Source organism: Acomys minous (assembly GCF_964271855.1).
Source record: "Acomys minous genome assembly, chromosome: 4".
Taxonomy (NCBI): domain Eukaryota; kingdom Metazoa; phylum Chordata; class Mammalia; order Rodentia; family Muridae; genus Acomys; species Acomys minous.
This window is the reverse complement of record NC_140486.1, coordinates 650,330-675,165: the sequence shown is the minus strand read 5'-3', so window position 1 is coordinate 675,165 and position 24,836 is coordinate 650,330. Positions and strand designations below refer to the sequence as shown.

The 24,836-nt window shown below is 37.6% G+C and overlaps 1 protein-coding gene and 1 long non-coding RNA gene across 2 annotated transcripts in view; one reads left to right on the top strand and one right to left on the bottom strand.

The window, feature by feature from the left end:
* Positions 1–13,055, top strand: part of LOC311596170 — a 181,344-nt gene extending 168,289 nt beyond the window's left edge. Inside the window, exon 2 of the long non-coding RNA XR_014778745.1 lies at positions 13,019–13,055. This is a non-coding gene — a long non-coding RNA (uncharacterized lncRNA). The remainder of the gene's footprint in view (positions 1–13,018) is intronic.
* DOK6 (docking protein 6) overlaps positions 1–24,836 on the bottom strand; it is a 389,456-nt gene that overhangs the window by 48,836 nt on the left and 315,784 nt on the right. The gene's annotated exons all lie outside the window — the stretch shown is intronic.

The following is a 24,836-nucleotide window of genomic DNA, read 5'->3' as shown; positions in this document are numbered from 1 at the left end:
GCACAGACACTAAGAACAACAATTATAGATGGGACATCATGAAACTGAAAAGCTATATGGCAAAAAACAAAACAAAACAAAACAACAACAAAAACCACCCTCATTCAAAAAAAGCTATTGGCTGCAGAATGGAAAAAGATCTTTATCAATTAAATAGCTGATAGGGGTTAATATTTAAAATATTTAAAGAACTGAAAGAACTGTACAACAAGAAAATAAACAATCTAATTAAAAATGGGGTACAGTGTAGAAGGAATCTTTTGTGTGTTGTATGGGTGCAACATCTACCAATTAGAAGAAAACCTATGGCTGAGGCAGGAAATAGTTGGGACACCTGGCAGGCAGAAAGGATTCTGGGAAAGAGCCAGGCATGGAAGATTCAGCCTAAAATGTAAGGAAGATGGATGCATGGTGCCGGAACTCACGTAACCAGCCATGTAGCAGGATGTAATTAGTATAATGGGTTATTTTTATAGAAGAGCTTAGGTATGACCTAGGTATTTGTTTAATATTTAATGAGTCTAATGAGTCATTATTCTGGGACCTAAGGGATGGGAAGAAAAGTCACCTGTAATATAATGTTCTCCAATTACAGTGCAGATAAAAATGGAGAGCTCTCAGAAGATGAAACACAACTGGCATCCTTAGTCATCAAGGAAATGTGAATCAAAACTACTTTGAGATTTCATTGCACCACTCAGAATGACCAAGAACAATAAAAGAAATGGCAGCTCACAATGGCAAGGATGTGCATTAAGATAATTTATCACTTTGAAGAAAGAGATTGAAGATGCCATGAGAAGATGGAATGATCTTCCTTGCTCGTGGATTGGGAGAATTAACATAGTAAAAATGGCCATCTCACCAAAAGCAATTTAAAGATTCAATGCAATCCCTATCAAAATCCCTATACAAAATTTTAAAGACATTGAAAGTTCAATTCTCAACTTCATTTGGAAAAACAGAAAACCCAGAATAGCTAAAAGAATCTTGTACAATAAAAGATCCTCTGGAGGAATCTCCATACATGATCCTAAGTTGTACTATAAAGCAATAGTAACTAAAACAGCATGGTACTGGCACAGCAACAGGCTGGTTGATCAGTGGAATCTAATCGAAGACCCAGATATGAATTCACACACGTATGGTCACTTGATTTTCGACAAAGAAGCCAAATCTATTCAATGGAAAAAGGATATCATCTTCAACAAATGGTGCTGGTTTAACTGGATATCTATGTGTAAAAGAATGCACCTGGACCCATATTTATCACCATGCACAAAACTCAAGTCCAAGTGGATAAACGACCTCAACATAAAATCAGAGACAATAAATTAGTTAGAAGAAAAATTGGGGAAGAGCCTGGAACACATTGGCACAGGAGACAACTTCCTGAACAGAACTCCAACATCCCAGGCATTAATGTCAACAATTAATAAATGGGACCTTATGAGGCTGAGAAGCTTCTGTAAGGCAGGAGACACTGTCAAGAGAACAAAGTGACAGCCTACAGACTAGGAAAAGATCTTCACCAATCCTACATCTGACAAAGGTCTAATATCCAAAATATATAAAGAACTCAAGAAATTAAACACCACCAAACCAAATAACCCAATTGAGAAATGGGGCTTGGAACTAAACAGAGAATTCTCAACAGAGGAATATCGAATGGCTGAGAAACACTTAAAGAAATGCTCAACCTCCTTAGTCATCAGAGAAATGCAAATCAAAACAACTCTGAGATTCCATCTTACTCCCATCAGAATGGCTAAGATAAGAAAATACAAGTGACACCACATGCTGGCAAGGATGTGGAGAGAGAGGAACACTCCTTCATTGCTGGTGGGAACACAAACTAGTACAGCCACTTTGGAAATCTATCTGGTGCTATCTCAGAAAACTGGGAATAGGTGATTTCCAGTTTCTAACTAGTATGAACACAACAGTAATGAACATGTGTTGATCTTGTATCCTTATAATAAGATGTAGAGTCCTTTTGGCATATGCCCAAGAGTGGTATATTCTGCATCCTGAGTAGAAATATTCCCTGCTTCCTGAGGAACTGCCACACTATTTCTATAGTGGCTATACAAATTTGTCCTCCAAGAGCAGTGAGTGACAAATTCTTTATTTAAATATATTTTGTTAATGTATTCATATTACATCTCCATTGTTATCCCATCCCTTGTATCCTCCCATTCTTCCCTCCCTCCCATTTTCCCTTTACTCCCCTCCCCTATGACTGTGACTGAGGGGACCTCCTCCCCCTGTATATGCTCATAGGGTATCAAGTCTCTTCTTGGTAGCCTGCTATCCTTCCTCTGAGTGCCACCAGGCCTCCCCATCCAGGGGATGTGGTCAAATATAGGGCACCAGAGTTTGTGTGAAAGTCAGACCCCACTCTCAACTCAGCTATGAAGAATGTCCTGTCCATTGGCTAGATCTGGGTAGGAGTTCGAAGTTTACTGCATGTATTGTCCTTGGCTGGTGCCATAGTTTGAGCAGGACCCCTGAGCCCAGATCCACCCACCATAATGTTCTTCTTGTAGGTTTCTAGGACCCTCTGGATCCTTCTATTTCCCCATTCTCCCAAGCTTCTCTCATCTAGAGTCCCAATATGATGTCCTCCCCTCTGTCCCACTTTCCTGGTAAGTGAAGACTTTCATGGGACATGCCCCTTGGGTTAGTGTCCAGATATAAGTGAGTATATACCATTTGAGTCTTTCTGCTTCTGGGTTAACTCACTCATTATGATCATTTCTAGTTCAATCCATTTATCCACAAATTTCAGGAAATCCTTGTGTTTAATAGCTGAGTAGTATTCCATAGTGTAAATGTACCACATTTTTTAAAATTCATTCTTCTACTGAAGGACACTTAGGCTGTTTCCAGGTTCTGGCTATTATGAATAAGGCAGCTATGAGCATGGTTGAGCAAATGCTCTTGTTGTGTGCTAGAGTATCTTCTGGGTATATTCCAAGGAGTGGAATAGCTGGGTCTTGAGGAAGCTCTATTCCCAGTTTTCTGATATAGTGCCAGATAGATTTCCAAAGTGGCTGTACTAGTTTGTGTTCCCACCAGCAATGAAGGAGTGTTCCTCTCTCTCCACATCCTAGCCAGCATGTGGTGTCACCAAGTATTTTAATGATATCCTCTTTGTAGTCATAGTTAATAATTGTGTATTAACCATTTTTACTAATATGTAACATGACAGGACAACATATGTAACAATAAATAAACCGAATGAGGACTGGAAGAATTGTTTAGTTGGGTAAAGGCTACACAAGCATGAAGATCTGAGTTCATATTTCCAGAACACTAGATATGTGACACATGGCAGCATATGACTCAATCTCAGTGCCTTTCTGGAGAAGACAAAATACCTGGTGCTTTGTGGCCAACCATTCCAGCTCAAGAAGCAAGCTCTGGGTGCAGTAAGAGATCTTGCTTCAAAATAAGGTGGAGATCTATAGGGAAGAATACCTCATGTTGACCTTTGGTTTCTGTAGACATATGAACACACACACACACACACACACACACACACACACACACACACACAGTAAAGTATTTTAAAAATAAATAATGTAATGAATAAAGTATTGTCAGGAAAGAGGAAAGACATGTTATGACAACAGTGAGCACTGTAATTCAAAGGCTGTGATAAAATTTTAAATTAGGCAAGGAGCAGAAACAAATTATAAGTTACTATATAAATTGATGGTAAATCTACTTAAAGAAGAATCCATTACTGGGTAAATTTTACGTATGAATTTGTCTAATTTTTGTCTGTTTGTTTTGTTTTGTTTTGTTTTGTTTTGGGGTGGGGGTGTTTCAAGACAGGATTTCTCTGTGTAATACGCCAGGCCATCCTGGAACTCTCTTTGTAGACCAGGCTGGCCTTGAACTCATAGAGATCTGCCTGCCTTTGCCTCCCAAGTGCTGAGATCAAAGGCATGCACCACTATGCCTGGCTTAAAGGATTTTTGTTTGTTTGTTTTTGGAGACAGGGTTTCTCTGTGTAGCCTTGGCTGTCTTAGACTCACTTTGTAGACCAGGCTGGCCTCGAACTCACAGAAATCCACCTGCCTCTGCCTTCCTGAGTGCTGAGATTACAAGCAGGAGCCATGACCAATTGAATGTTGAGTGAGACATTTCATTATATTTTACTTGAGTATCCTTTTCTTTTTAAAACTACATTGGCTTCCTTTGTAGAATAAGCATCACTGAAGTGTTTATTAAAATTGAACAGAGACCATCATAGTCAAGTAGTCTGTGGAAATAATTATAAGTGACCTGGAAAAACAAAATCAACTGAATTTAAATGTGCAATACACATAAATGTGTTTATTGTGATATAATGCATAACTATAGACCTATATTTTAGAAGTAAATTCTAGGCTTGATGAATGACATGTTCAATAAGATGTCACCCAATGATCTTTTAGCTTCACACAAGTAATCTTCTGCCCCTTGATATGTAAACAAAGTCTTGCTGATGTTGAACAATCATTATACATAAAAGTTCTGGGAAATGGAAGTGCTTTGTGAATTATATACATCATATGACATTGATAATGGAAGGCAAGCCAACAAACTCATCATTTTCCATTCTCTCAAAATGACACTGAATGGACTTTAATTATAGTGCGTAGGATGAAATTATGCTCTTCAGTTTAAAGATCTGCCTTTGTATTTATAAAATCAGGTTTTGAATTATATTATCAGTGTCAGGACGGTTGATAAAACAGTCTGGCTTTGGGTTTTATAATTATACAAAAGAAATAATAAAGTCACTTTATCTGCAGTACTTTAGGATCAAAAATCTATGACTACAAAAATAGAAAATATAATGAATCTCTCCTCAAAATTTCTAAGACACTATTTAAAAACCTTTAAAAAAACCAAAAAAACCTCCAATATTCCATAAATTGATATTTGTATTCCTATGGAATAACTGCTGTCATATTTTATGTGTCTGAAAAAATTATTGATTTAAATAAATATATCAATAAAAATTTCACTAGAATAAAGTACAGTCAATCACAGCATAATGATTGATAGCCATCTCAATCATATTTTAGGATTGATTCATAATTTTGTATGCATATAAATGCACTATAATATTTGATAGTAAGCTAAAAGAGTATGCATTTGATATTAATAGTCTGTGGCACTATGTTTTGCATAGTTAAAAAGACTCCCAAATGGACCATATTTCATCTAAGAAAATGCTTACAACTCAGTACTGGAGACATGTGTAGTTCATTGTCTAAGGATCATGGAATTCTCACTTTTGGTTTAAGTTTTACTATATCTAAACATATTTTGTCATTCTGTATAAAAATTAACTTGTGATGTTCTGCCATATTAATGACAGTAATGAAATGGTGGAAATAGATTGATAACTCTTTTTAACATTGTCTGTGTGTTTGAGATCAGGTAACTGATCTAACTATGTTGTCAAGATTACTCCTGATCCCCTTGCCTCTAATTCTCAAGGGCTAGAAGTGCATATATACATCACCATGTCTTGTTTGAATGCTTATTTTAAATAAAAATATTTAAATCATGTTTAATTTTGCTTGACTACACGAAATTTGCAATTTCTCTGAAACAATGAGTACTACAATTGAAGAGTATGTTTTGAAAAGTATCAGGCTTCATAGTTTCAATTGCATCTAAAATAACTAAGTAAGAAATATAAAATCATATAGAATTAACTTGGATTATTTTCTTTGTAAATAAGTAAACTGTTGGCAATCAGGCACCTCCATGGCCAGCTCCAGGGACTTAGTGACAACAGGACAGCCATCACCAGCTGCCAACATCACACTTCCACTGTTGCCCATGCTGCACAACCTCTTCCTATGTACGTGCTGTATCACCTTATGAAAAGACCTATTCCCCACCCCACCCCATTTTCTGCTATCCCCCAATACAGAGACAATCTCTGTATCCTCTTCCTTAATAAACCTCTCATGTGAGACCCACTGCATGGTGTCACGTTATGAATTCCACCATATAATTCTGCCACATGACTACAACATAAACAATCAGAGTAATTAAAAGAAAAGAAACTTGAAAAATGTGTGGCAGGTATAAAGTTCAGGACAGCTTCAGATTTAATCGCATTGGCAATCTAAAAACATAATCAGCATCTGGCTTGCAAAGACAAGACTGATAACCAAGACAGCTATTGTGTGTGTGTGTGTGTGTGTGTGTGTGTGTGTGTGTGTGCACGCCATACATGTCATGGGATATCTATGTATGCCTCTATGAAATAAAGAAAAGTGTGAAAAGATGTTGGGGCGACCCACAAATCTTGTATTTCTTGGCTATGAAAAGTGTGAGTAAGAAAAGTGGCTTTTTTCATAATACAGAGCTGGTATCCAGAGATGAGGCGGGAAGTGGGCAGGACTTCTGGGGAGAGAGAAGCAGGAGACTCAGGGGGCAGACACAGTAGGAGACAGAACGGAGCAATGATAACCATGTGTAGAGTCACGTTAAGTTAGTAGCTAGCTGAGAGACTGTCCCAGCAAAGGGCCTGTTAGGTTTGTTTAGATCACCTGTATGGATAACAGCCCTCAAACCTATCAGAAAATCTGTAGAATAAGTACATTTAATGTTTAATAAAAAAGACCCCAGACTCCAGTGGTGACCCCAAGGTCTCCAAGAAGGCCTGGGTTCAATGACACATGACTCTGCCTGGATTGTGATACTGGGCAAATCTGCCCCAACTGGCCCTCTGCAAAGGCCCTCCCTAAACTGTGGATATCTGGAGAGTTGACTGCCCTGTTTTGCCTAGACAAAACATGGTTGGTCATTCTCCCAAAGTTCTCTTCCATGGAAAGACCTCTCAGATTTGCTGGGCCAGGGCTGATGCTGAGATGCTGCCCTAAGATGCTGTTCCCAGAATGAAGCCAGTGACACCCGAAGAGCCTACTGGAAAGGCTGTCTGGATAATGGATAAGCCTCTGTCATATTAATCAGTACATGGACTGCTTGGATTATGCTCCCTATGGATATTATCATTCTTAGGTCTATGATGGGTTTGAAGATTAATTTAACAACAAAAAACCAAGGGTTTAACCGCCTTCTCAGAAAAGCGCAAAGTTTATGTAAGGTCTGAGGATCTAAGAAGTGTTTGAGGGTGAGGTGTTTTAAGGATGGTAATAGGAAAGTGATTTAAGGTACAAAAACTCTCCCCTTCCTATGCTACTGTTGTATTTAGACTGTTTAGAGCTTTAACATTAATCAGATTTCAAATTATCTCCCAAGCCAACTCATCTATTTTTGTAAACTTAAAAAGATTCTTGTAAGCTTCAGGAGATCCACTCGAATCCATAGGTCACACTCCAGATAAATATTTCCTATTTCAGAAGGTGGATCTCATTTCCTGGTTTTGGGACTCCCCTCCCCCAACTACCAAGACCATGGGTTAAAAGTTTCAAATACAAACTCCTTAGCTTTATCGTCTGCCCCTTACAATATTTTTTTTATTAATTTATTCTTGTTACATCTCAGTGGTTATCCCATCCCTTGTATCCTCCCATTCTTCCCTCCCTCCCATTTTCCCCTTATTCCCCTCCCCTATGACTGTGAGTGACAATATCTTACAGCATTCTGCCAGGTGTTGCATGCAGAACGCAGGGGCTCCTGCCTAAACCTCACAGACTGCATCAGCTAGACAGGCAGTTTATTAGCCACAGACAGTCTTGCAGATCCTGAACAGCAAAAACAACAGCCTGCTTTTCCCAGACTTGGCCAACATTTCAGCCTTTTGACCCCATGTCACCGCCTTACTGTCATCAGGAAGCAGTCAAAGACCAGATTATTTCTTCGGACATTATGCATGTATTATCAAGACAAGGCTGGGATGTTAGGTCCTGCTGCAGGGCGTGGCTGGCATGCCCTGCCTCTACCTAGGGGCGGGGCTTCCCCTCTCCCAGAGACTCACTACATAAACCAGAGGTTTTGGTTCCAAGGTGTTCCAAGGTCCCTTTTGCCCGCCCTTGTCCTTGCCCTTCCCCCTCCTCCCTGCCCTCTCTTCTTCCCTTCCCCTAGCTCATGCTCTCCCTTCCCTCATCCCTCCCATACTGCTTCCAATAAACCTGCATTAATAGAAGGTTCATTGCCAGTTAGCTCATTCAGCTTATTTAATCAATCAAGGCCAACAGCTTTAAACTATATAGATGTCTGTGCCTTAATTAAACCATAAGCAGGATCCTTGAAAGCCGCACAGTAAAAGGGAGAGATAATGTGAATGTTGTCATCTGATATTAAAGTGGTGGTGGTGGTGGTGGTGGTGGTGGTGGTGTGTGTGTGTGTGTGTGTGTGTGTGTGTGTGTGTGTGTGTGTGATTTCTAGTGGGTTATAAAATGCCTGGGATGGATGCTGGAAATTATATCCAGGTTCTCTGCATTAGCCACAAGTGGTCTTAATTACTAACCCTCACACCTTGGCAACAAATTTTGACATAGTCCATTAAGAATATCAGTTTAACATGTGATTAATATAAAATTATTATGAAATACATGGCTTATGTTTTTCTCAAAAATCCTCAAATCTTCAAAGGTGGCATGTATCTCACATAATACTTTTTAATTCCAAGGAGTCAGAGCTTAAGTGCTCAGTACTCAAATGGGCAGTGGTTATTTATTGAATAGCACAGCTGTGGTGCCTGTTAGTATACTGCCCCTGTCTGGATGGGAACTTATGATGTAACTACCTACCTGCCACTAGCTGTGCCCCTGCCTAATATATAAAAGGACAAACCTACCTCATCTCTCTATCTTACCTCACGTATCTTACCTCTCTCTCCCTTTCTCCTGGCCCCCTGGGGTGCCCTGCCCACTTTTCAGCTCTCCCACACTTCTACAAATAAGCTTCTCCATATCATATCTGTTGTATGGCTTATATTTCATATTTAAAAGTGCCAGTTTCCCTGACTTTAAACACACTTATGAGAACAAAGATGAAGTTTCCTGCTTTCTTGATATCTGGTGGATTTGATATGCAGCTTACTTCATTGCGTGGGTTAATAGTATATTCTTTAGTCAGGAAAACAAAATATGCCACTTTAGGCCAGCAGGATTGCTGAGGTTGGAAACTAGTGTCTATTTATTGACATGCTCCAAAATTAATAGGCAGCAAGATGTATAATAGCTACTGAAATGGGCAATAGCAATCTTACAGGAAGAGATAAGTGTGGCTCTCCCTGAGGTGCAGATACTGAGAATTGTTTTTGTTTTTGTTTTTGTTTTTTTAATCACATGTGACCTATTTTAGTGTATTGGCAAAACTGAACTTAACTTTGCAAGTGACTTAATGAAATGTAACTTGATATTCAATTTTCCTACAGACAACTTTCTAGGAGTTTCTTTAGGAAGATGCACGAAATTTGAGAAAAGCAAAGATAATTTGTGTTTTCCATGTAGCTTCAGATTTTAATAACATCTTGATCACTCAAAGGAGAAGAGAAATGTTCTTTAAATCTATCCTCTTTCTAAATTTTCTCTAAATTCTCGGTGCTTCATTTTCACAGAATCAAAGACACTTCTAAAACTGTAGGTCCAACAGAGCTGTTATGCTGTTTTTTTCGATTTCTCATTTTTCCTGAGTAATTCCATTCCGTAGGTGTCAAAAATTAACTGATTAAATCTGGAGAAGCCAAAGCAAATAAAAGCTTCTACTTCCCTTAATGAAACCTCTCTCCATTTTGTTCGAAATATTGTTGAGAAAGGGGAGCCCTCCTCCCTAAAAAAAGAAGGGGGAATGTAGAAATATATAGGGAAGATAGAATAAAAAGTAGATTAGTGAATCTACTCCTCAACTTAATGCCTCAATTATCACTCACAAGGTTATTTTTAATTCACTGGTAGAAAATTTTGTATATAGATGCAAAATAAGTTTGATTTTAGATACAGGGGTATAGAATTCAAATGTAAGATTATTCTTCACCCACATTATATAAATTTGTACTCTAATATAAGGGATTGTACCTATATAACTCAATTATAATACAAGATTTACTTCCAAGACATTAAAAGTGCTATTGCAGGATGCCTAGGATAAATAATTTATACAAGTTAATTGTTAGTTCATCAAATCATGGTCATATCAATTACTAGTCCTTTTTTATCACAAGAATATATACCCTAGGTCTAACACATAGATATGATTCTATAGAAAGACAAGGTAAAATAGTTAAATAAGGTCTTCAAAAACCTCAGAGACATGGCATGTATCAGGGAATACGGCATTTAAAAATGCTTTTGCTGTTTTAAAGATTCACTGACAATGAGACAGGTTAACTCCTGGCAACACACAGCCTACCTCAAAGAGGATGATGAACATCAAAGAACCTCCTTATGGAGATGGCTTCAAATGTGGCAAATAAGCCACTGGGGAAAATGTCCTCATTTCTACCACAAACACAATTCTGCCTAAAAAACAGTAAGCTTGGATGCAAGCAGAGTTGACAGCCAAACTCTGCCAAGACAGAGTAAGCAAGTCCTCAATACTTCCTGCCTCACCAACATGTCTGTCAGATATATCACCCAGAAGGCTGAAGATGATGCTCCAACATAATAGAGAGTTTTGGGTGACTATTCAGGTAGGAAACTGTCTCTGTCATCTTCTCATTTGGAAAGCTACTAACCTGCACTCCTGGCAGATTCAGATAATCAATTTTTTTCCTTCTCAAGTCTCTGATGGAGTTGAAGACCAGTTAGCTTAGTTTTACAATGAAGCTTAGTTGTTTAGGGGTTAAGATGTTTTTAGGTCTAGATAGATATTTTAAGTGATAATGACAAGATGTGATGGAGATTGATTTACATTCAGAATTTTAGATGATCAAGATAGGAAAGATGTTTTCTTCAAGGTTGCCAAATGCAAATAGCTAAAATACTAAGAATGTAACATTTATATAATTCCTGATTATGTCATGGTTCTTCTTGCTATAGGTAGTTTATTGTATATATGTGTAATAATATAAATGTATATGTAAAAAATTAAAAAATATTTAAGAAAAAAAGAAAAAATAAATAAAAAATATTTTTGTACTGGGGATATAGCTCAGCAGGTAAAAACACTTTCTGTTCATCCTGACAACCTGAATTCTGTTTCAGGACAGCATGATAGATGGACAGAATTGATTTCCTAACAGTGTGTGGTGGCATGCATAAACACACACACACACACACACACACACACACACACACACACAGCACATACACACAAATAAATGCAATAAAATAAAATTTAAAAGAAATATCTATTTATTGCAAGCCTTAATTTAAAGATAACTAGCCAGGTAAAGTAAGCATCTCATTGGAAAAGGATTTTTTTATTTACTTAGTTTTCTTTTGATGGAAGAAGCCTTCTAATTTTTTAATTACCTTCAAGATCTGTAGGATGACTTTAGTGGGAAAACTTCACTTGCTGCCTCTGGGTACAGGCCTAATGACTTAGGTCTGATACCACATGATATCATAGGTCTGATAGCTCACAGAGAAGTAGAAGAAGAAATCTGCCTTGTTCAAGTTGTCCTCTGTCCTCCACACATACTTCTACTGTATACCCACCCATACATGATTAAAAACCCACAAAATTTATTTCCAAATATATTAATATTTGCATAAATTAGTTGATTGTAATGAATTACTTTTATGTAAAAAATTAATTAAAGTGGACTATTACTAAATAATCTTGTCCAGCACCATCTTAAATGTACCCCTAACCCTAGGATCCCCATGGATATCTGAGGTAATCATTTAGCAAACATAAAAGTACCTGTGCAGCCTCAGTAATAGCTTCACTTGCTCTTGCTATGCCTACTCTCCAAGCCAATACTTAGGTAATAAAACACCAGGCCACGAAAATATTGTGATGTCTCTAGCACTCACTTCTGTGTTACAGATACATATTTAAAATGAACACTTATGCAAATAGGAGATGGTTTGTTTGCATGTGTGGATAACTTAACACAGAGAAGTATCTCTGAACAGATGTTAAGAATTGGGAGACACACTTAAAGGATTGTTTTCCTCAGGAAATCCAGCATAGATCAGAGGAAAAAGCAGAAAACAGTCAGGCTTACTAAGACTTCATCCTTTATAAAACAAGAATAACAAGGATCCCACCTGGAATGTGTAGTGTTGAAGAAGGTTCTTGATTTAAGAGTGCAAGTTAAGTCAAGGGAAAAAAATAACTTGGTAGTTCCTTCTGACAAATCTGATGGAGACAGGAGATGACCAGTTATGGCATAGTAACCATAATCAATCTTTTCTTTACGTAGCTGAAGCTGTTTACAGCTGTTGCTAAAACACAGTGGAAAACTGAGCATCTATCATCAGTGAACAGATAAACCAATAAAAACTTCAGTAGCTCACAGCTGCTACTGAGCCTGTTAATGTCTGCATTTTAATGCTCATTAAACAGACAGGGTAAGTGTTTGTTGCACAAGAACACAGGTCCCGAGTTTGATATTCAGCCACATAAAAGGTAGGTGTGATGGTGTGTGCCTGTAATCCAAGCACCAGTGAGAAGGAGACAGGTGGATCACTGGGCCTTGATGACCAGCCAGTCAAGCTCAATTGCCAAGTTCAAGATTCAGTGACAGACCCCATCTTTAAAACTAAGGTGAACAGTTAAGGAAGACATCTGCCATCAACCTCTACCTCCACCTATATGAGGTATATACATGTACAAATACACATGCTCACATTTATACATGAGAAATAACACCAAATTCCACAGCTTTTCATAAGGATACTTGGTCACACATGACATGAATATGGCATTTAAATTTAAAATATTAGATTAGTTTTATAGCTTTTGAGTATCAAGCATAAAATATGTAGTTTGTTTTCAAAAAGGAGAGAAAAAGAAAGGTTGTGAAATTGGAGGGAGGATCTGGTATGAGTTGGAGAAATGAGAAACAGCACTCAGAATATATTATTGAGAGAGAGAGAGAGAGAGAGAGAGAGAGAGAGAGAGAGAGAGAGAGAGAGAGACAGAGAGAGAGAGAGACAGAGAGAGAGAGAGAGAGACAGACAGACAGACAGACAGACAGACAGAGAGAGACAGAGAGAGAGAGAGACAGAGACAGAGAGAGAGAGAGAGAGAGAGAGAGAGAGAGAGAGAGAGACAGAGAGACACACAGAGAGAGACAGAGAGACAGAGAGAGAGAGACAGAGAGAGAGAGAGAGACAGAGACAGAGAGAGAGAGAGAGAGAGAGAGAGACAGAGAGAGAGAGAGAGACAGAGAGAGAGAGAGGGAGAGAGAGAGGGAGAGACAGAGAGAGACAGAGAGAGAGAGAGAGAGACAGAGAGAGAGAGACAGAGAGAGAGAGAGAGGGAGAGAGAGAGGGAGAGACAGAGAGAGAGAGAGAGAGAGAGAGAGAGAGAGAGAGAGAGAGAGAGAGAGAGAGAATGGAGTGTCTTTCTGGACTGAAATGGAGACACATGCAAATCCTGTAAGTTAAGTTATGAACAGTGAATGCAGTTTGGTGACTAGTCTTAACTGTCATGTTTAATTGTATAAAATATAGTCATAAAGAAAATACATAATATTGTAATCACTTTCATTAATGCTGGGAGATACTTGGAGGAACTATTTCATTCTGACTTTTTTGTTAATACATATTCTATGTTTAATTAAAATATACTTTTACAAATATTATAATGTATGGAGTTTGTGCTCACCAAACCTTACTATAAAGTATTAACACAACTCTCCTAATTTCTGTATTGTTTTTATTCTGCAAATCTGAAATGAGGTCTATATTTTCTTGTCCTAGTATTTATAGAGTCAGATTTTTTTTCATAATTTAGAGCACAGGTTTTCTTTTTTCAATCATGTACTACAAATAAGATAAATAAGACACTCTCACTGAATTATTTTTTTTATAAAAGTATGATAGTCTGAAAAAATGTCATTTTTATTCACAAGACAGCAAAGCATTGGTCCAAGTTTATAGGGTTTTGTACAAATTATGTGATTCCCTAATATAATTTCAAAAGAAAAAAGCCAAATAAAATGCTGAAAGTATGGACTTAAATTAACTGTGCCACAAATTCATGTAAGGCACTGTGCAGGATGGGTAAAGAGGAGAAGGGAAGGTCATTTCCACTTTGATTAGCTGGGGCCCATGGTTGGACGCCAATGTAGAGATACAAAAGTCAATCACGAGTTGGGGAATGATGGCATCAGTGGAGACAACAGGGGGAAAGGCGGGTGAATGTGGGAACTGTCATCTCCCTCTGAGATAGTCAAGACCTGGATATCAGAGATATTGAAAACACTGGAGAGATTGGCAAGAATAGAAAACAGTCACTACCAGTATCACTTGGGAAGGGTGTGTACAGATGCTTTTATATTTAGAGAGCATTTAATGGCTAACCTTGTATTCTCAGTAGTATACTGAGCTACAGTGATACATCATTCTGCGAAAGATCCCACTCGAGCAGAAGAGAGCCCTAGAGAAGAAATAGAGTTCTATCTTTCATCACTCTTCCCCTTCTTTTCACTCTCTGGGAAACATACTTAAATCTCCAAAGTCTATAAAGGAACAAAACCTAGATATGATAGCTCATACTGTAATCCCAACACATGTGAGATTGAGGCAGGAGGATAGGTGTGAGTTTGAGGCTAGCCTGGGCTACAGAGCGAAACCCTTCTATTAACCAACTAACGTTGCAAACATAACAGTAGTTGTAGTACTATGCTAAATTTCCACAGGTTATTCCAGAATTACTTAGAGTGTTCCTTTACTGTGTTTATCCATATTGCTAAATAACAATGCTTTTTATTTAATTTTTAAGAATTTAATGTATATGAGTGTTGTATTTGGATCACTTACATCTCCCCTCTAAATCTTTCTAAGCCTCCTCAAATTAATGAGATATTAAAACTACACATACACATATACACACATATAGGAAATATATACATAGTAAATATATGTTATGAATATAATATATATTGAAACTTGCTTGAAAATAATACAGTAGTGGAGACAAACAGGATGAAAAAAAAGGGGCCCATTGTACTATTTTGTCTTGGCCAAGTGTCTCAAATATACAATAATATTTTAAAATAAAAAATGAGACAAATAGTAGATTAGATTTTCCCCTCCCAACACATTGGTGAGTCAGCTGGTGTCATGGTGCAGGGAGGTCCTTTAGGTAACCCTATTGTTGAAGTTCTACGGGTACACTTTTCTTCTCACATCTAAGAGATGCCATCTAGCAGCTGGCATATTGGTCTCCTGGCTCACACAATGCTTCTGCCACACTTTCTACTTTTCTTGCACTTTAGGCACAGAGGTCACGTTGTGGATGTATTGATTGGAACTGTGTACTCTGTATCATGTATCTTCATTTTGACCAATGTGGACTGAGAAGACATAGACCCTACAACAGAGCCAAATATAGCTATTTTCTGAAACCAGTAACATTTTTAACTATAATCTAAATGCTTGTCCTTATAGCCAAAGATAAATGCATCTCTTACCCATTATGAAAGTAGTTTTTTTTTTCAACAGATGGAAATTGAATGACAAAGCTTTAAAGCTGCAATATGTAGAGTTTCCATTTTCACCTATTATAGACTTCCTTTTTGGAACAAACAAATGAACAAACAAACAAAAACAAAAAAAGCAAAAAACCAAATAAACCTATAAAGATATTAAGATATACTATTCTTACATCACATTTACTTCCCTTGGCTCATTCGAATAGTTACAACATTTTAAAGACAATATTTAGCATATGGATTAGTTTCATCAATCTAATTAGTTGCAAGTCATCTATAGTGACTTTGTGTGTTTCTCTAAAACTTCTGACTTCATCTCTGATTTTTGTTGGTATGCTTGCTCATTTGCACAGTTTCATGATGCTTTAAGCATTGCTTTTGTTTTTTTTTCTATGCTGCTTTTTATTGGACTTATTTGCTATACTATCTATATTCATTTTTACAGCTTTTTCCAGTGTCTGATGACCATTTCCTGGCTAACTGTTGCATGCCTCAGCAATTTTGCCCTCTCATCTGAGCTGAAAACTAGGTTTCTATTTTTCTGTGTGTGTGGAAATATCTTTATAGAGCGATAGCCTTTATTCTTTATTTTAGGAATGCCTACATACTAAACTTCTATTTCAAAAACATCCAGGCACACTTAGTTCTTTTTTTGATTCATTTTGTAGTTATTTAATCAACTGTTTTACTTCCAGAAACCTCTCCAGGTTATTTTCACATAAAATTCCCTAAGCTACTGAGTCCTCATAAAACACTTTCATGTGTATGAGTCACTGTTATTTTCAACTGTGATGCACAATTAAGCCCACTCTATGTCCTTTGCATTGTCTACATATTCATGGATGTTATAACTTCTGTGACCTATTCATTATAAAGGATATTGTTTCTACAATTTTCTACATGTATTGAGACATAATTTTGTTTTGTTAATATTTCTTCTGTTATTTTTTTCTCTGTCTACAAGCAGGAACCAAGTTAAATATAGACTGAAAATATTTTTTGAAGGATGGCCAGATTTCATTATACCCGATACTTCTGAAGAACAGGGAAGGAAAAGACATGAAGACATTTGAATTGGACATATGACAAATCTTATCAAATTGGTTTGTCCTTTGTGGTATGTCCTGGACTGGTCTTTTGTGACATGATGGATAAGCATGGACGGTGGGTTGTCATGGGCCTCAGTGACTATGAGTGGAGGATATGGTCAGTTCAGTTATTCAACTGTCTCCGGTTAACTGCTGCAAAGCACACTGAGTGTGTTGATGTTGTTTGATTTTAAACTTATCATTGAATATGATTCTACCTACTAGCATGAGATTCTAAAAAATAATAGGTCAGTGTGTGCTGCAGCCTGGGTCTTACCTACTCTAAAATCTCATGCGTCAAGGCTTGGGAGGTGGCAGAAATGTGTAGTTGAGCAATAGTAAGAATTCTTTACTTGATTTGGTTCATGCTCTTGAGTGGGACAGATAGACTTTGAACTCTTTATAAGTTTTTCTCTTATGTTTTGTGGTCAAAAGGTGAATAGCTTTTCTGGCATATGCTTTGGTCATGTTGTGCTACCTAGCCATAGGCCCATAGCAGCAGGTCATTTGAATATGTGGTTACACTTCCAAACTCTAAGCCTAAATCAACATTTTCTCTTAATTATGTTAAATATTAACTGTATATATTTATCAAGCACTTTATACCATGGTGAATAAATGATTGAGTTAGTACATGAATCATGTCATAAGAACTCTTCTACAAACTGTCAATGGATAGTGCTACCACATGTGAGACACACTGTTCCTGCTCCCAGGAGCTCAGAGACTCTTTGGCCAATGAAACTTACTAAAAAAATTGTGATAACAGTCTTAAGACACATTTCAAGGAACCTGTATTCAATGACCAAGATAGAGATGTTTGTTTTGAGCTTTCGTCTTCACCATTAAAACAGAGCAGAAACTACACTAGGAGAACTTCCTTGTGCTTGTGGCACTAGGGAGTGAACCGAGGGCAGGCAAACATTCTTCTATTGGGTTCTATTTCTATACTCATTTTGCTACATTTTATATTGAACTATTACTGAGTTGCTCGGGCTAGCCTCAGTTGAACTCAATGTGTAGTACAGAGTAGCCTTGAACTTGTGATCCTTCCTCTCAGATCCACCAGCCTCACCTTCCCAGTAGCTGGGATTATGAGCATCTGTGGTGAAGCCTGAGTGAGCTGTCTCCGTGGTCTAATTTTTATAAGAAAGTAAATTATTGCTTTGTTTGAGCTTCCTTGGTTCATTTTTAGCACATTTCAGGTTATGTCAAGGCTTTTGCTTGTTAAAGTTGCAGAGGGTCTGTTATTAGATTTTCTTATCTGAGGAATAATGGGATTATAATTGGTCCTAACACTTAGAACCCAAAGAAGTGGATGAGTTGTAATCTGCATGATGATACAGTAGATTATGAAAACTGAGAGACATGAGGACTGAGAGGCCATTATTGGGATCTACCACAACAGTGAAACTTGAGGTGAGAGATAATGGTGGTGAATATAGGAGGAGGTCAACAGACACAATAATCTAGCAGAGGTAGGAAACACCAACCCACTTACAAAACCTTTGACCCAAAATGTACTCTGTCTATAAGATATGCAGGGATGAAGATAGAGCAGAGATTGAGGGACTGTCCAACTAATGCATACCCGAAACTGAAACCCACCTCTTGGCAGAGAACCAACCCCTGAAACTATTTATGATACTCTGCTATGCTTGCAGACAGGAGCCTAGCGTAGCTGTCCTCTGAGAGGTTATATCCAACATTGGATCCAAACAGATGCAGAGACTCATATCCAAACATTGGACAAAGTATAGGGAGTATTATGGAAAAGTGGAGAGATGGATAGAAGATCCTGGAGGTGTCAGGAGTTCCACAAGAAGACCAACAAAGTCAACTAACCAGAGCCTGTAGAGACTTGTGAGGATGGAAGCACCAACCAAGAACCATGCATAGACTGGACCTAGGCCCCCTACACAGGTGTAGCAGACAGGCAGCTGAGGCTTCATGTGGATCCTCTAGTAAGGGGAGTGGGGTGGGGCTGTTTCTGACATGGACTTGGACTTGGAGGCTGCCGTCTGATCACTGCCCCCTGGCAGGGTTGCCTTGGCAGTCCTGATGGGAATTGATGAGCTGAGGTGGGTGGGTAGAAGGGCTCCCCTTCTCTGAGAAATGGGGGAGGGAGAGGAGGATGACAGAGGGAAGGTAAGACCAGAGGATAAGAGGGAGGGACCATGATAGGGAAGTAAAGTGAATAAATTAATTAATTTTTTAAAAGCTTGAAAAGTAATAATAAAAAGTAATGGTAACCCTTAAGTGTCAAACCAACCACTTTACATATACAATGTGCTTTAAACTCTTTCACAAAATAGTGATGCCCAAACCATACAGAACTCATCCTTAAAAACTAAGTATTTCCCTCAAATTGCTTAGATGGGCTTCCATCTAGGTCATCCCATTTAAAGCCCATTTGAGAATAGCTGTTGCCTCCTCTTCAGAGAAATAATTCTTGTAGAGTTGACTATGGTTCAGGGAGAATGTACACATGAAGAATGATGGAAACTGAAAATGTTTTATTCTGACATGTCTTTAATTCTCTCAACCCTGGGGGGTGAGTTACAGAGTTGCAAATAAGCTAGAAAACCAAGAGAGCTTGTTTGACAATCCAAATCTTTGTCTTGAAGACATTCTTTTGCTACCAATGCTCAGAGGAAGGATAGCAGGCTACCAAGAAGAGACTTGATACCTATGAGCATATACAGGATGAGGAGGTCCCCCTCAGTTACAGTCATAGGAGAGAGGAATAGGGGGAAAGTGGGAAGGAGGGAGGAATGGGAAGATACAAGGGATAGGATAACAGTTGAGATGTAATTTGAATAAATTAATAAAATCTATATAAAAAAAGTTCTTTTGCATCCCTGTCCTTCAGTTTTCATACTTATAAAATGGAGACAACTAATGTCAGAGAATTGGTAGGAAGGTTAAACATCAAGACACAGCTTAAAGTGATCAATAAACAAGAACAAAGTTGACAACACCTTTCTCCATACATGGAACCTGCAACCATAATCTAGGAATTAAAGTGCCTTACGTAGGATTGTATGTACAATATTATCTAGCATTATCTTTTGTGCACAGTGAGTTCTGCAAAGCATATACCCTCTTCCTTTTAGTAAAGCATTTTTAAACATCTTCGACTTTCTCAATTCCAATACAGACTGTGCATATCTGTGATAGGAACCAGCCCTTTGTCTTTCAATTCCCAGTCATACTGAATGTGACAGTTAAGTTGCTGAAGGAGGAGACCACCATATCTTGTAGTCTGCAGAAGGATGTGCTTGGCTTTCAGTAGTCAGTTAAGATGTGAATAATACATTGTGATTCCTATTTTTACTTGCAGCATTTTGTTTAAAGCAACCTTAGAATAACTATAATGCATAGTATAGTCTCTGTCATTAATGCGAAGGCATGTTCAAGTAATAAAACTGATTATATTATATTTTATAGCATATCTATCTATCTATCATCTATAATCTATTTATTTATTATTTTTAACATCTTTTTATAAATCAACCTAGCAAAGCTCATAAGAACTCACAAAGACTGAAGCAGAAAGCACAGGAACTACACAAGCCTGTACCACGTTCTTTGCATACATATTTTAACTTTCTGTTTAGTGCTTTATGGGACTCCTGAATGTGTGAATGAGTGGTTTCTGATTCTTCTGCCTTATGGTGAGGCACTTCTCCCTCTGTTTGTTTGCCTTGTCCAATTTCAATGTGATGACTTTTGGTTTATCTTATTATGATTTTTTTATATTATTGTTTTTTTTAAAAGCTTGTTCTTTTCTAATTTGTAGCATTTGCATCCTATTTGTTTTTCACAAAACCAGTCAGTTTTGTTTTAAATTTAAGAACAACGCTAAATTGTACTATCAAAACTTTTGCCAAATATAAAGATTTAAAAAAAATATTAATAGTAATGGTTATTCTTGTTTGTCAACTTGACTACATCTGGGATGAACTAAAACACCAAAATGACTGGATGCACCTGTGAAAGTTTTGTTGTTGTTGTTGTTGTTTTCTTAATTAAATAATTCTAATCTGGATCTTTGAGGTGGGAAAATACCTTTAATTCAGACCTTTTGGTGTGGGAAGGCCTACCGCTAATCTGGATCACTCTCTTCCCTGAAAGACTATATAAAGGACTTGGAAAACAGAAGTCCCCTCCCACCTCTCTCTCTCCCTCCCTGCTTCCTCTTGCCCTCACTAGTAAGCCCATTTATTCACTGGCATTGGGGCCAACTTCTTTAGGATTCTGGTATACTTAAGACCCGCTGGAAAAAATAAAAAAAATAAAAAATTAAAAATTAAAAAATAAAAATAAAAAAGACCCTCTGGGACATTCAGCTTTGTGAACTGACTTTTGAATCTTCAGTGCAGGCAGCCATTGTTGGATTAGCTGGACCACAGGCCTGTAAGTCATTCTGATAAACCCTTTGTGTGTGTGTGTGTGTGTGTGTGTGTGTGTGTGTGTGTGTATGTGTGTATGTATGTATATGTGTGTGTGCATACGTGTGTTTGTCTGTTTGTGTGTGTCTATATGTGTGTATTCATTCTTTAAGTTCTGTTACTCTAGAGAATACTCATGAATACATTATGAAATAATAAACTATTCTTAAAGAAAATTTTCAGTTCATCAGGAGGGCGCTTGTTAGCACAACATATATGAACATAGGCTTTTGTCTTGATTTTTTTGGAAGTATGCAGAATTCTAAAATGGGTATGATAAAGCAAGGCATTGGCTTTTTGTTTTAATCAAGTGTGCATTGGGGGAAACACTTTCCAAGTTTATTTAGAGCACTGGACTATTCTAATAAATAAAAGGAGTAGAATTTCTGTCATAGCGTTCTACTGACTGCAAATTTTTTGTTAACTTTTATCTTTTATTATTGAAGGTATATGTCTGTTGTAATGGCTTGAAGTTTAGAGATATACTATGCTTTTGATAGACTTGAAAATTAAAATGTAACATCCATTTTATTAATTATGAATAGAAAAACAATTTCATTTCTTTTTTTTTTTCAATTTCATTTCTTTATCAAAGAAATTAAATTTAGCAAAAGCTATAAGACATTTCTGGTAATTTGAGAAGCTTTAGTATTTGTTTCAAATTAAATACAATCATTCATCATCTATGCATTCCATTTAATACTTAATTCTTGTTGTAGAAACTTATCCCCATATATGATATTGTGCTATTGAGAGGTTGACTGAAGCAAACTTTCAATGAGTGTCTATTATTTATAGGGCCACAAGATAGCTTCTAGATTCCTTTGAAGGATGCAAATGATGCCAATTCCCTGCTATTTCTCTTTTCTTTTTAATCTTCAATCACCATTAAATTTCAGGGATAGTCTCCCTCAATCACAGACATAGGGGAAGGGAGAAGGGGGGAAGTGGGAGGGAGGGAGGAATGGGAGGAAACAGGGGAAGGGCTAACAATCAAGATGTAATATGAATAAATTAATTAAAAAAATTTCAGGGATACTGTAGACTTTTTGTCAGACATAGAAAGATGAGTGGAAATATCATGAAGAACATTTATATGCCTAAAACTATGCTTATGGTATATTGGGACGAACCAAAGAAAGAGATGAAGTTAAAGACCAGAAGAGGGGACAGGAAACAAGTACTGCTAAACACTTTACTCTCTAGCAATGTACAAATGTTTCTGTGTAAATATACACATGTGCATGTGTTTCTGTGTGCCCACTTTTGAGTTTATAAATGCATACACATGACAAAGAAAGTCTTTTCTGTATTAATTAGACTGGTCATGTTAGATTTCCCCTGAACTAGTATCATATCCTATGTGTAATATGTAATAAACAAAATGTAACATATGTAGTTTCCATAAAACTCAATTGACATTGACTATATATTACTTACATTTAATATAGTTAAATAATTTGATGAGGGAAGTTCGGTGGGGAAAAGTGAAAAATGATAGCAAGTTTTGTTTTTAAAATTTTCATTTGAATTAATGTCATAAAACATTTAATTCCATCATGGTTGTGATAAATCAAATACTAATCAAATAGAGAACTTATAAACCCCTAATCTTTTATATTTTCAGTAATTACTGGGTCATGTGTGCTGAAAGTGATTCAGTATCTGGCTTGCTTCATGTCATGTCTTCCACATATGTCTTGTTCTGCTATCTTGGTCCTGAGGCTTGGCTCTGGTCTGATCAGTAATGTGATGCTCCTGAGCATAGAGTCAGCGGTGCCGGATCCAGCTGAGTAAGTGCCATTCATAGGAAGAGTGTTCTCCCAAAAGCCTCTCAGCATCTAGAATAAAGTGATCAGCAACACACAAAGGTTTTGAGATGGAGACTGGTGCTGTGAGGTTGATGGTATGCAGAAAGCCTCTGTTCAATGATAAAGTCCTTGGTTCCGGAGTTCATCGGCCCTAAGAGCTTCTAGATTTGTTAGGAGACCTGGACTGAGTGCTATAAGGCTAGAAAGGGGTGCTTTCTCTGTTAAGGATGCTGTCTCGCAATTGATGGTATGAAGAGAAAATGATTCCAAGAAGGTTCAAAAATGAACTTTATTTCTTGGGTGTAAAACATTGAGGCACATGAGGCTTAGAAACAGTGTCTGTAGAATTTTAAAAGCTAGACCTTTTGTTTAAACAATGTGAGATTTTTATGAAGTCTTTAGGAGAAAGAAAAATTCTTCATACATAATGGAAACTATAATTTTACATGGAAGCGAATACTAGAATATATTATTATCAGGTCGCAACCCACTGCTGCCAGAGAAAGAGAAACTTCTTAGTGTGAATTTAACATACTTTATTACACTAGCATTCACTTATATTTATTGAACACCTTGCCTTAAATAACTCTATTTATTCAAGGTGGTTCTAGCATGCTCATCTTAGGGAAAAAGAAAATGAAGCTTAGAAAGTTTAAGTAGAGGAGTTCCAAGATGGTGCATCCCATACCTGAGTAGCAGAAGATCAGAGACTGTGGACCTAGTGAGCGACCTGGCTGCTGACTTCACAGGAGGAGAAACAGAATGGCTGTGGAGAAAAGGGGAACACTCCTCCATTGCTGGTGGGAGTGCAAACTTGTACAATCACTCTGCATAGGAGTCTTACTCATGATAGCCAGAATCGGGAAACAACCTAAAAGTCCCTCAACTGAAGAATGGATTAAGAAACTGTGGTACATTTACATGATGGAATACTACTTGGCTATTAGAAAAAAGGGAATCTTGAAATGGTCAGGCAAATTGATGAAACTAGAAATGATCAACCTGAGTGAGGTAACTCACACCCAGAGAGACACACAAGGCATGTACTCACTTATACGCAGATTGTAGCCATATAGTACAGGATAAACACATACAATGCACAGACCCAAAAAAGATAAGTAACAAGGAAAACCCTAGGGAGGATGCTTAAATCTCACTCAGAAGGGGAAATTGAATAAACAGTGGTAGGGGATGAGCTGAGAGAACACAGTTGAAGAGGAAACACAGAGAGAAAGGAAGGTGGAAATCACTTTTGGAGAGCAGGGCTAGGGGACAGAAGGCTTACAAAGAAAAGAGAAATTGTCAGATGAAGAGTTGGTGAAGATCTTTTCCCAGTCTGTAGGCTGTTGCTTTGTTCTCTTGACAGTGTCACCTGCCTTACAGAAGCTTCTCAGCCTCATGAGGTCCCATTTATTAATTGTTGATGTTAAGGCCTGGGCTGTTGGTGTTCTGTTCAGGAAGTTGTCTCCTGTGCCTATGAGTTCCAGACTCTTCCCCACTTTTTCCTCTAACTGGGTTAATGTCTGTGGTTTTAGGTTGAGGTCTTTAATCCACTTGGACTTGAGTTTTGTGCATGGTGACAAATAGGGGTCTAATTTCATTTTTCTACATGTAGACATCCAGTTAGACCAGCACCATTTGTTGAAGATGCTGTCGTTTTTCCATTGAATGGATTTGGCTTCTTTGTCAAAAATCAAGTGAGCAAATGTGTGTGGATTCATCTCTGGGTCTTCAGTTCGATTCCATTGATCCACTAGCCTATTGCTGTGCCAGTACCATGCTGTTTTAATTACTATTGCTCTATAGTACAACTTGAGATCAGGTATGGAGATTCCAACTCTTCATCTGACAAAGGTCTAATATCCAAAATATATAAAGAACTCAAGAAATTAAACACCACCAAACCAAATAACCCAATAGAGAAATGGGGCGCAGAGCTAAA